General features: G+C 44.9%; 1 long non-coding RNA gene across 1 annotated transcript; it reads right to left on the bottom strand.

The window, feature by feature from the left end:
- Positions 1-5,314: 5,314 nt before the first annotated feature.
- LOC308581459 lies at positions 5,315-8,520 on the bottom strand. The gene is made up of 3 exons (XR_014005090.1): positions 8,476-8,520; positions 7,247-7,350; positions 5,315-5,404 (listed from the first exon to the last, which is right to left on the bottom strand). It is a non-coding gene; the product is annotated as an uncharacterized lncRNA (long non-coding RNA).
- Positions 8,521-11,421: the final 2,901 nt, after the last annotated feature.

Genomic DNA, 11,421 nt, shown 5'->3' with positions numbered 1-11,421 from the left:
AGTGAAACAAAAGTACACTTCCCAGGAGGCAATACGATGCACACACAAAGCCCATCAAGACACACACAATTAGATCTGACTGGATAGGGCTACAGATGTTTATAAAGAAAGGTCGACAGCAGTGTATCTGTGAGTGTTAACATTCAGGGAGGCCCCCTGTAAACAAGCAAGACTGAACTGCACTGTAGCTGTTAAGAATCCCCTAATTTTCTGCAGATGTACATTAACAGTACCCATTATGTTCATCTTCTGTCTACACAGCATTCCCTGAATGAACAGCTCAAGAGATGAGACAGATGTTACTGTAAACGGGGAGGGAAGAGAATATATTGAGTGTGATTATGTCAGGCCTGGGGAGGGGGAGAACATGTTGAATGTTCTTTGAACTATGGGTTCCTTCTGCTACTGACCTTAGATCTGTCCAAAAAAGGCACTCAAAGTCCATATTTATTCTAAGAGGGTTTCATTTGTTACAATACACAAGCCCTAGAGACTGCTGCCCTCTCTGTCTTAGATCAGGATCACAGAAAGTTCAGGTTAAGTCAAATGTCCACCACTGTCAAGCTGTCCCATTCCCCCACCCACCTGGTTTGCTATGAAGATGCTTAATGCTTTTTCAGTCAGTTCAGATTTTGCCTTTTTCACACAAGTCCCTATTGCATCAGCACCCTGGCTGGAGGTATCTAGTTAGGGGTTGACAAACAGGAGCTCAGGTTCTCATTGGCTGGATCCCTCCGGCAGTGAAAATGAGACTCCTTGGTAGGTAAAAGCACTGGTGGAGGAACAGGGGGTGCGGGGGTGGGCAGGGGAGCACACCGCCCCCAGCACCATTGGGGAAGAGGGTACCACTGCGGTGCATCCCAGACACACACCGCGCACCCCCCCCCATGCCGGGCACCATGCCCCCGCAGGTGGCACACCACGTCCCCAGGGCGCCATGTCCCCGGGATACACACCACTCTCCCGGGATGTGCGCCAGCCAAGCCCCCACCTGCTCTCCACCCCCGGTGCCAGAGCATGCAGCTTCACTACTGGGTAAAAGGTAATGGTAAAGGACCCCTGGATGGTTAAGTCCAGTCAAAGGTGACTATGGGTTTGCAGAGCTCATCTCACTTTCAGGCCGAGGGAGCCAGTGTTTGTCCACAAACAGCTTTCCGGGTCATGTGGCCAGCATGACTAAACCGCTTCTGGCACAGCAGAACACTGTGACAAAAGCCAGTGTGCACGGAAATGCCGTTTACCTTCTCGCCACAGTGGTACCTATTTATCTGCTCACACTGGCGTGCTTTCGAACTGCTAGGTTGGCAGAAGCTGGGGTAGAACAACGGGAGCCCACCCCGTCACAGGGATTTGAACTGCTGACCTTCCAATTGGCAAGCCCAAGAGGCTCAGTGTTTTAGACCACAGAGCCACTCACGTCTCCTTGGTATTCACCCCCTCTGGTATTTGTGGAGCCCTGTCTCCATAGGTTTACAGGATTTGGCCACAGATGACTCTTGTGGTAAAGGGTGATAGACAACTATGGTTTTTTTTTGGGGGGGGGGGAGGAGGCTGAATTAATTGGCCAGTGCTCCTGGGTACCCAGCACAAACCTCTCCCAATGGGCTAGTCCATAAGAAAGACTGGCAACTCTTCTTGTTGGGTGGGGTCTCTTGCCCATATCCCAAGGATGTAGCTATGTGTGAAGCCCATTTCCCATAATCCAGTTTTCTACCAGATCCTTAATATCATCCAAAGAAACCCAGCTTCCTCATAATTTTCCACAGGTCTAACCTTCTACAGGAATTCCACGGAGAGGGACAAGTCCAGACACAAAGTCTTCAGCCACATACGGTAAATAGGAACCTACAAGAGAAGCCAATATTAATGCAGGCAATAAATATGTTGCCACATGCCCACTGGCAGAGTCTGGTAGGTGAAAAATAACTTCTTTATACCCCAAAGCAAAAAGGCTTGATTGGACAAAAATGGGGAAACCAAGCTATTTCTGTGATCGATGTTATTTAAAGGCGCAAACGAGTGAAAATGCCCAGTGTTTTCCACGCAGTGGCATGGGGCCATGTGGCTCCAGAGGAGCACAAGCAGCCTGTTTTGTTCCAGGAACAATTAGTGCATTCCATCTGAGCCACTGGGCAGGGTGCAGAAGGAGAGAAGAGGCTTCCTCATAATAGCTTTGGTCAGAAAGCTCCAAGTTGGTGGGAGTTCCTCCAGACACTGTCCAGAAAGCAGGCTGCTAAGCTGAGAAGTCCTGGATTTCCCTCCCCCCCCCCCAATGCCAGCAAAACTATGCTGAGAATGCATAGGCTTCAGATGAAGCTGAAGCAGATACTTCACAACCAAGGGGGAGTAATGTCCCCAGCGGAGGACAAGGAACACTCAAGAAGGGAGGGCTGTCTGGAGCTCAGGGAACAATCCCTATGTGTGAAGCTGAGAGATATTTGGAATGGATTAGATAGAAAGGGGGAGGGATGCTACACACGAAGAAGGAGGGGAAGGGGTGGCTGTGTGTGCTGCAAGCTTATTTACTGCTGCTGTCTAATAAGAGAGTATGGCATAGCAGCTAGAGTGTTGGTTGGAGATGGAGAAGCCAGCTTCAGATCTTGCTCCCTGGGTGGTTTTGAGCAAGAGAGTATCTCCATGGTTAACGTATCTCACTTCTTGTGACCTGAGTTCTCCCCGTAGGAAGGGCACAGAATACCAATAAAATAATAAGGGTACTTAGGATTGCAATTCTTCAAGACATTTATTAGCAAGTAAGGATAGGGAAACAGCGTTTCCGTGCGCTGCTCTGGTTCACCAGAAGTGGCTTAGTCATGCTGGCCACATGACCCGGAAGCTGTATGCCGGCTCCCTCGGCCAATAGAGCGAGATGAGCGCCGCAACCCCAGAGTTGGTCATGACTGGACCTAATGGTCAGGGGGTCCCTTTACCTTTACCTTTGAGGATAGGGGAGACATTTTGTACAGTACACAAAGCTACCTAATTCACCCCTCCCAAAATATACAGATAAAAAATGCAGCTAAGCTTCAAAATTCACACCTCTAGGAATTTTGCAATACAGTGCAACCATAAAATGGACACAAAACTTGTATATTAGAGGAATGTGTGCATGGAAAAGGTACATGTTAATAAAAACAACCAAGATGCATTATATTATAGAAAGTTGTATACAAAGTGTGTGTAATAGGCAGAACTACATAAAAATGTGTACATAAGGAGAAAAGCACACTAAAGTGTTGGCAAACTTGCATGAAAACTTTTTTCATAACTCACAAACAGATGCAGAAATGTGGCAGGTTGGTAAAATGAGAAAGGGAGAGAAACTAAAATTGATAGATTTGTCTATGATTACTAGGGAGTAGTCAGGGACGCGGGTGGCTCTGTGGGTTAAACCACAGAGCCTAGGACTTGCCGATCAGAAGGTCGGCAGTTCGAATCCCTGTGACGGGGTGAGCTCCCATTGCTCGGTCCCTGCTCCTGCCAACCTAGCAGTTCGAAAGCACGTCAAAGTGCAAGTAGATAAATAGGTACCGCTTCGGCGGGAAGGTAAACGGCATTTCCGTGCGCTGCTCTGGTTCGCCAGAAGCGGCTTAGGCATGCTGGCCACATGACCCGGAAGCTGTATGCCGGCTCCCTTGGCCAATAAAGCGAGATGAGTGCTGCAACCCCAGAGTCGGTCACGACTGGACCTAATGGTCAGGGGTCCCTTTACCTTTACCTTACTAGGGAGTAAGCCTCATTGAATCTACCTGAGCTTGCTTCTGAGTAAAGCTGTGTAAATGTGCATTCCCTTTGCTACCTTTGTTCCATCCATAGGATTCTTTGGCAAAATGGCCATGATTTACTTGGCTGGAGTCTATTCAAATGTATTTGGATATGGAAAAGCTTCATCATTCTAGGCAACAGATATGCATCTTAGTTTTAATAGCTTTTTCCAGTTGTCCAACAGCTGTGCAAATCAGAGGTTAATTGGCAGATATTATTGTAGTGTTTTGCTGGCTGCTACCCAGTCAAGCATTAGCTGCTTTCACAAGACAAATGCATGGGCACCGAATGAGTGGACAGAGGAGCAGGAATATATCCACTTTCTCTGCCCTCTGCATCCAGTGAACTGTGAACATCTTGCAGGAATATACAAGTATGACCATAACCCACAGAGAATAAGCAGTGATCCTGCTTCTCCATGCATGTGTGAAAAGAACAATTTATACTTTGCTAGCAGAAATGCACACACTATGCTGTGCTTGTGCATTAATAGGAGGTTGAATTAGCTGTTCTTTGAGATCCCTTCCAACTCTCTTTCTTTAAATAGGTTAATTTTGTGAAGCTGAAATACATACTGCATTACCATGGCATCTATGCCATCTATACTGCTCAATATTAATTATCTTACATCTCAACTTTCAAATACTATTTAACATTGACTACTACTGCATTATCACCATGAAATACAGCTAAACAGGATACAACCTATAGTATATTGTCTGGGGAATTTTGGGTTGTTTGGGAGTTTAGCAGGTTCCATAGGAAGAACAACTGAGAGACTATTATTCGTCCACCAGTTCCCATTTTCCTTTGCTAAGTGATGTACCATTGCACACTAGATGTTAGTACTGCATTGCATGCCAACAGTCAAACTAAGCCAAAATATTAACTGTCAGATATCAGATTCTGAACCTGCATGTCTGTGGGTGTCAAACGCAAACATCCGGAGAATATCCAGAAAGAATATCCAGTTCAAAATATCTTTGCCAAGTTGGCTTGAAAGTGAACTGGCTTCACATCCTGATACTGGACACTTACAGGCTGGAGCAATAAAATAAAAACAGTGGCAATTGTGTTATTTGGTGGTTGTGAAACTTTACCTGTTGATTACTCCCCAGAACTCAGTTCATGAGAGCAAAGAACCACTTTGTCAGTTAATTTATGAATGACAAAGAGAATGGACACTGTACTTTCTTCCTTTAAGTATGGTCCAGTCTCTTCCCTTAGACGAGGGCAAGCCTGCTGTAGCACTGTATTTAGATTTCCTACTTGGGAGCTTACATAGATCCTGAGTCACATGTCAACTTAGGCTCTCTGTTGCACACTTCATCATGGGTATGTGGCCTGGACTGGAGTCATTAGACACCAGTATCCTTGAAGCCTGGGGGGATTTGCTTGACTTTTTCCCTTGAGTCTACTGGGGCTCATCCACTGGCACTCAGACTGGAACCCATTCCAAAGGCCCCTCTAGAAGATTGTTCAAAAGCAGCTCTGAAGAGGCTGCTCCTGAGTTTTAGGAATCCCCAAGGTGGGCAAAGGGAATCCTTACCTCTGCTCAGTTATCAGTCAATGGAAGGTCAGTTCTTCATTCAGGAGGTCAGTGTCTGGCTCTGAGTCAGAGCATGGCAGTTACCAACACCTGTGTGAAGCCCAAATTCAGTAGTCATGGTTCAATAGACAACACAGCTATTCCCCACTAACTGTCTCCCCACTTCCCCAACTAAATCAAATAGTTGATTTCTCGGTCATTAAAAAAAATGAAAAATTCCAAAGTCCCACCCCTTATAGTGCATCTCTGTGTTTCTCCCACTGAGAGCAGGGCTTCTTGTTCTCCAGGCCCCAGAACTCAAATTTGTTTCGTAATTTGTGGAGCGAGGCCATTTCAAAACCATAATGAGGAGCTGCTGCTTGTAGTCCTCCGTCTCAGAACTGCAGGCCTGAATCCAAAGTCTTGAATGTAATGGGAATCTAATTGTGCCTTCCACTTGATTAGATTATGCTGCTGCATTTCCTAACTCATTTATGTTCAGTTTGCAATCCATCATGAACCCAGTGCCTCCACTGATATACTGCCAATTGCTAGCATGAGGGCCATTAATGTCTGAAATGTTGTTTTTGAGAGGCCGGTTGTGGGTAAATGCATCAGGGTTTGTTCACCAATTAGCGGGTTTTCAGGAACCAAGCTCTAAGCTGAGTGATGAAACACTAGCTTGTGCTAGAATGGATTTAGGAGCTGGGACATGGGCCTGTTTAAAGCGCTCCTGTAACTACCATCATTCTAAGAACAGAATATCACTAGCTTTAAGGCCATAGTTTAAAGATAAGAGACAATGCTCTCATTCCTAATAAAGAGAATGACGGATTGCTACAATTCTAGTGATTTAATCTTATGGAAAAGACTGTTGCTAGGAGAGATGCTTCTTCATCCTAAACAAAATAGCTGTGTTCAGAGAGGGAACTCATACTTTTTCAAAGATAGGGCACTCTGTCTCCATTAATACCTGGCCAAGATGCCTCCTATAGAGCTACCAGAACTTTAAGTTCACCTGGCCAGCCTTTTATAGAGCTAGCCTTGAGAAACAGATGCCAATGTGATTGCTGTCTACTCTCTGCTATACCAACAGGTCTACTCCACATTGTGCATGCAAGGCAGCCTCCTCCCATCTACATTAATATGGAAAAGTTTGTGTCTGGGGGAACTTCATCTGCACACCAAAACCTCTACATGTATCACTTGCAATGCCCAATGAATCTAAACATTATGAGTTTGAACTAAAATAAGCAAGTTTGGGGCTCAAAGTTGCTTGCTAATGTGCTTTTGATTTCATTAGGATCTGAAATACGTGGGCTAGTGAGAATCTCATCAATGTAATTATTTCTAAATTTTGAACCAATTAGAAATAAGTCTTGAGAGAACAAGTTAATTTGTCTGAAGTTGAATAAGCTTGGAGTCCTTATATCCAGCCATTTATGTATGTGTTAAAACATGACTAGCTTGCAATGAGAAAGAAATTGTTTCTTCTAGCAACATTGAAACTTATTGCCATTATCTTTCAAAGCTACACCAGCATTGGATAAAGTTCTGTTATCTCTGTAGCCGGGCAACTGACTCTGGCCTGCACATTGGCCATGAAATATCTTCTTGTATTTTTCCAGATTAAAGTGAGCATTCATGCCAGGTTGACTAAAGGGGTTAGCAAGCATGAAACGACCCAAAGTGCAGAGACCTAAGATTTGGGTGTAGACTGTTTAATCACGGCCCATTACACGTTTAACCTCCATCTGAGTCACTGTAGTGGGATAACCAAAGTCTGGATTCTCTGGCAAATTAACTCTGACTCTTCAAGCCCACAGGTCTCAGATATACTTTCCGTAGATACTGGACTTTCAAGTGCTTGTATCAAAACTTCCATGCCTACGATGGAGCTGTTTGGGCCTCTATGATTTATGAATACCTGGGTGACTCTCAGAAGAAACCTACCTTGATGAGATGTATATATGTTGCAAAATGTGGAGAGAAAGCAATTCTGCTCACAGGCCTGGCTTCCCCGGAGAAAGACTTGTTTGCATTAGAGGGAGATTGCTCTGATCCACTGTGTGGAAAGAAAATACTGTAAACACGAGGCTGGGATATAATGTGCTGAAGCAGAAGGCTCAATGGCGGTGCTTGAGCACTATGCTCTTTGCGACTGGGTGGGTCTTGAACCAGTGGATTTGTGCTGTGATCAGAAATGAAAGCATTCAGACTACTCCTCACCCACCGCCCAGGGAGGGGCCCATCATTATCTAAAAAAAGAAACTGGATATAAATATTCACCCTGCAGGGGGCTTGTGATGTCATCACAGGGATACCTGAAATTCATGTTAGTGATTTTGTTTTACCTGTGAAAATATTCTTTGTAACTCCCCGTATTGTAGCGTTGAGGTCGAAGAGCAGACTAAATGTAAAGAGGCATTGAAAGTAAATAAGAGCATCTTTTCTTCTACAGTATGAGGCTGACACATAGCCAAAACAGAAAGAAGTAAAGCAGTGGGGATCTAATGGATGCATAATGACATCTTGGTGCAGAGAAGGAGGATACCACATCAAATAATTATACATTCTGTCTTTATAGTATTTGAGTGACTGCAGTAAATGCTGTAGGACGGAGCACTTAGCGTAAATGCATAATATGGGTACCAGATTTCTCAGGGTAACACAGCCTGGAATGCTTGCAAATTCTATTTTGAAAAAGCAATTATCAGCTGTGGAGTTGTGAATAGTCACAGATGCCATTACCATTAGTAGCACAGCACCCCCTAGCAAAAAGCCAGAGAACTTGCTCTGCTAATGACTCAAAGGCAGACAACCATGTGCTACAAGGGCTTCCCAAAGTGTGAAATGGGGCTTCTAGGTGGCTTGTTCTCCTTTTCTGAATTCTTCCAGACCTTTTTCACAGGCAGCTTAATTGGGCCTGGTGTCGTTGTATAATTCCCCCCTCCCTGTTTTAACCTCTTGTGTTTGTAGGTTTCTGGGGAGGCAGGAGTTTTGCAAATGGCTGCACGACTCCCAGTTTGTATGCGCCTGTCCTGGAAACATAATGATTGCAACCTGCTCTCTCTGTTTTTTTAATCCGCCTGACTTGAAGATGAGAACATTGCACCCCTGACTGAGTCTGGCTTCTGTCAGGTTAATTATCTTTAAGAAAGGTTGAACAACTACTCATTGACACTCATCCCAGGACAAAGATTAAGCATTCTGAGCACTGGGAAGGGTCTGTTGATTTCTGAAGTATGTTGAGATATCTTGGGGAAATCCCACATGTGCGTCTGTACGCAAAGCTGAGCATCGCTCATGGCAGCAGCTAATATTTCAAGAGAAGACATCAGCACTTTCCCTTCGCTTGCCCTGGAAACATAAAAAAGGGTGGGGGTGAAAGGGAGCAGCTCAATTTCAACAGCGTGGTAGCAGGAAGTCAAACCCCCCCCCCCCGTTAGTTCACTAAGGAAACGGGCCGCAAGGTTGCTCTTGAGTTTTAACGGCTTTTGCGGTTCCCTCTCAGTTTCCCAGCCCTTCTTTTTCATAACCTGAAAAGCATTAAAAAGGGGCTGTTTTCATTGGTCCTGGCCCCAGAAGAGTATAAAATGTGTCTGAGGCCCAAGTGGGGGAGAAATGTAAATGCAGGAAGCATGAAGCTGCAGAGATATATTCCTTCAGGACCAGCGGCATTTTTATCTGCTGATTCATTGCTTCCTTTTTTTGCATCTGCCTTCCTCTCCAGCCCTATACCTTAATTTCTTGACTAATTAATTTGCTATTTACAGCTCTGTTTGCTTGTGAAAACCGCCAGCCCACCTCCGTTTGCTCTATGTCTCAGAATTGCACTCTGTCGCCATTGATAGTACGCTGCGTCCTTTTCCCATTCTTATTTCTGTGTCAGATCGGGAACAGCCCACTCCCCAAGACTATTGCTGTTGCAAGTAATGTGTATAACACGCTCTGCATTTTACAGGTTTTTTTGGGTTTTTTAGCTGTCCAAGGGTGGGGAAGGTATGTCTGTCTGCATGACTGGCCTCTGCAGAAGAAAGAAGGCCTCCCTTCAGATAGATTTTTATCTGAACTTGGTGCAGAGTTAAGCTCAGAAATGCTGTTCATGTGGTATTCTCCTCCAGTACCATATAGCCTCAAATGTGTACCTGCTGATGTGTACTACCAAGCCCAGTGCTTTCTTTCTGGGGGGAATGCAGGGGTATGCATACCCCTAAACATTTTGTGAATCTATCAGGAGAAGAAACTAAAAATTGTTTTAAAAAAGTTTCTTCTCTAGCATAGTGAATTGTCAGTTCTGTTCCTTATCCCTGATGGCAGCCTCATTTCCTGTCACGGTGTATCCTGAATATCAAACAGAAGTGAGCATTTAATGTGTCAAGTTGGAGTTGGAATTTAGCACAGTGATTGGTCAGTTTCGTTGTTACCACCTCCGATGGTGGCTTCATTTCCTCCCCCGGTGTAATGCATGTTCTGTGTACTTTTGTCCATTTACTGTATTCATTTTTCCTGATTTGAACTATAAAATGATGGTTTTCTTGAATCAAAATGAGAGTACCCCTAAACATTTTTTTTTTGGGGGGGGAAGCACTGACCAAGCCCATTTCAAAGTTTTAGTGTTGTTCTACAAAGCCCTGAGCACAAGACTCGTCATTGTTTTTAGGGCAGGGGAAGACTTGACTGCATGACACAGGAAACATGAAAGCATGCAAAGTCCACCCAAAATGAAAAACCTCCAAAATATTAAGCAGAATGCCAAGATCTGGAGATGTTGCATTGGTGGGTGGAGGAAAGGATGCTCAGCAGCAGCTCTGAAAGGCACTTTTGAGGGTGTGCTTTCTGCTGCTGTGCAGTGCAGCAAGGCAATCTGAAATATACTCAGAGTTGAGAGTGGATTTCATGCTCTTTATTCAGCTCATAGTGGTGAGGAGGAATGGAAGTTCCCCCAGAATGTCTGCTTTATATACATTATTTGCACAATGGGCCCCATGTGATTGGCTAACTCCGGGATTCTCATGTAGGCCAATCAGGTTGCAGATTCACTTCCACCTGGAGATGGATTGGGTGGCTCCTGTGGACCAATCAGACTGCTGCATTCTGGGTCGTATTGTTCTAAGACCAATCAGATTGCTGCATTCTGAATCCTATTGTTCTAGGACCAATCAGACTGCTGCATTCTGAATCCTATTGTTCTAGGACCAATCAGACTGCTGCATTTTGGATCCTATTCAACTCAGTACATAACACAATCCATAGGAAATCTGCCAAGGGAAGGGCCAGAGCTGAACACATACGTTGCAGGCCACAGTGGCATGAAACTATAGAGAGCCACTGCCAGTCAATGCAAATACAAAACTGAGCTACATGGGTCAATGATCTGCTTCTGCTGCATAAAGCAGCTTCTATGGAATCTCTTCCTCCAGACCCTGCTCTCACATAGCACAATATGGAGGCAATATCATTTCTGCAGGGACTTGTGTGGTCTTTCTATTTAATGTATTGAACCAGTTGTCTGAGTGGGTGGGGGCTGGGCTGGCTTTAGGCTCCGTTGATGGGTGGGGAAAGACTCCTCAGATCTGGCATTGATCAGTCGGTGGGATGTTTGTTTAATTGTTAGGCTATGTAAATAAAGACAGGATAACATTCCCCGTAGGGCGGAGGCCCGCAAGAAGGCCAGACAACACTTATACTATCCCCAATGGGATAAGGGTGGAGTAGAAGTTGAGATGAAATAAACTAAACAGAGGTTTCCAGATGGCCAGGGCTGTCCTGGACAGTGGAACCATGCTGCTTACAATCGCATTAGATTTAATGCATGAGCAAGTTTATCACAGTTGTCTGACTGTTATAATGTGCTCCTGTTGTGGAATTGAGGGTTTTTAGTTTAGGATTCCAGAGCCTGCAGTCCTGATCCAGCTTCACATAGTAACACATAACGACCATCGGGCTGAGATGCCAACACACAGGATAGCCCCATTGGCACTCAAACCAGTTCCATAGGGTTCAAATGAGAACCACAGGACAGGTGTGGATGTGCCTTGGAATGAAGATGTGTACCTGCAACATTCACAGAAGTGGCCCAGAATTCTCTCCTGCTGGATCAGGGTCATTGGCATAAAGAATATAAT

Source organism: Podarcis bocagei (genome assembly GCF_964188305.1).
Source record: "Podarcis bocagei genome assembly, chromosome: 2".
In the NCBI taxonomy this organism is placed as follows: Eukaryota; Metazoa; Chordata; class Lepidosauria; order Squamata; family Lacertidae; genus Podarcis; species Podarcis bocagei.
The sequence above is the reverse complement of the archived record's forward strand: the minus strand, read 5'-3'. Positions and strand labels throughout refer to the sequence as shown.